The 1,276-nt window shown below is 40.0% G+C and overlaps 4 non-coding genes across 4 annotated transcripts; all 4 read right to left on the bottom strand.

Annotated features, from left to right (window-relative positions):
* Positions 1 to 43: 43 nt before the first annotated feature.
* Positions 44 to 116, bottom strand: trnak-uuu. Its single transcript has one exon. It is a non-coding gene; the product is annotated as a tRNA-Lys (tRNA).
* Positions 117 to 241: 125 nt separating this feature from the next.
* trnaq-cug lies at positions 242 to 314 on the bottom strand. Its single transcript has one exon. It is a non-coding gene; the product is annotated as a tRNA-Gln (tRNA).
* A 500-nt stretch (positions 315 to 814) lies between these two features.
* On the bottom strand, positions 815 to 887 carry trnat-ugu. Its single transcript has one exon. It is a non-coding gene; the product is annotated as a tRNA-Thr (tRNA).
* Positions 888 to 1,181: 294 nt separating this feature from the next.
* On the bottom strand, positions 1,182 to 1,254 carry trnak-uuu. The gene has a single exon. It is a non-coding gene; the product is annotated as a tRNA-Lys (tRNA).
* Between the last annotated feature and the right edge of the window lie 22 nt (positions 1,255 to 1,276).

A 1,276-nucleotide genomic window follows, 5' to 3' on the forward strand; every position in this document is an offset into this window, starting at 1 on the left:
CACGAGGACTCACTTTCAAGAAAGTCCTGTAAAAAGTGCACTTCGCCTGAACAGGGACTTGAACCCTGGACCCTCAGATTAAAAGTCTGATGCTCTACCGTCTGAGCTATCCAGGCTCTATAATCTCTCTCTATATATATGTTTCTGTTTGTCTGTCTGTTTCATTTAACATGTCCATAGAGGTAACTGTCAATGAGCCAAGAGGACACTTTCACAAGAGAGTCCATCAAAAAGTTCAATTCGCCTGAATTGGGACTTGAACCCTGGACCATCAGATTCAGAGTCTGATGCTCTACCATCTGAGCTAACCAGGCTCTTTAATCTTGAAATATATGTATCTGTCTGTCTGTCTGTTTCAATTTAACCAGTTTTCATACATGTGTAAATGAGTCACAATAACTCACTCACACGAGAGTCCTGTAAAAAGTCCAATTTGTCTGAACAGGGACTTGATCTCTGGATCCTCAAATTAAGTGTCTGAAGCTATACTGATTGAGCTGTACAGGCTCTGTTTTCTATATGAATGTATCTGTTTGTTTCATTTAACCTGTATTTATACAGGTAAGCATGAATGAGCCACGAGGACTCACTTTCAAGAAAGTCCTGTAAAAAGTGCAATTCGCCTGAACATGGACTTGAACCCTGGACCCTCAGATTAAGAGTCTGATGCTCTACCGTTAGCGCTATACAGTCTCTGTAATCTTGATATATATGTTTCTGTTTGTCTGTCTGTCTCATTTAACGTATTCATAGAGGTAACTGTCAATGAGCCAAGAGGACACTTTCACAAGAGAGTCCATTAAAAAGCACAATTCGCCTGAACAGGGACTTGAACCCTGGACCTTCAGATTACAAGTCTGATGTTCTACCGTCTGAGATATCCAGGCTCTATAATCTTGATATATATGTATCTGTCTGTTTCAATTTAACCAGTTTTTATACTAGTGTAAATGAGTCACAATAACTCACTCACATGAGAGTCCTGTAAAAAGTCCAATTTGTCTGAACAGGGACTTGAACTCCGGACCCTTAATTTAAGAGTCTGAAGATATACTGATTGAGCTGTACAGGCTCTGTTTTCTATAAGAATGTATCTGTTTCATTTAACCTAAATTTGTACAGGTAAGCATGAATGAGCCACGAGGACTCACTTTCAAGAAAGTCCTGTAAAAAGTGCACTTCGCCTGAACAGGGACTTGAACCCTGGACCCTCAGATTAAAAGTCTGATGCTCTACCGTCTGAGCTATCCAGGCTCTATAATGTCTCTCTATATAT

This window comes from Nematolebias whitei, chromosome 1 (genome assembly GCF_014905685.2).
Source record: "Nematolebias whitei isolate Nwh7 chromosome 1, NemWhi1, whole genome shotgun sequence".
Classification (NCBI taxonomy): domain Eukaryota; kingdom Metazoa; phylum Chordata; class Actinopteri; order Cyprinodontiformes; family Rivulidae; genus Nematolebias; species Nematolebias whitei.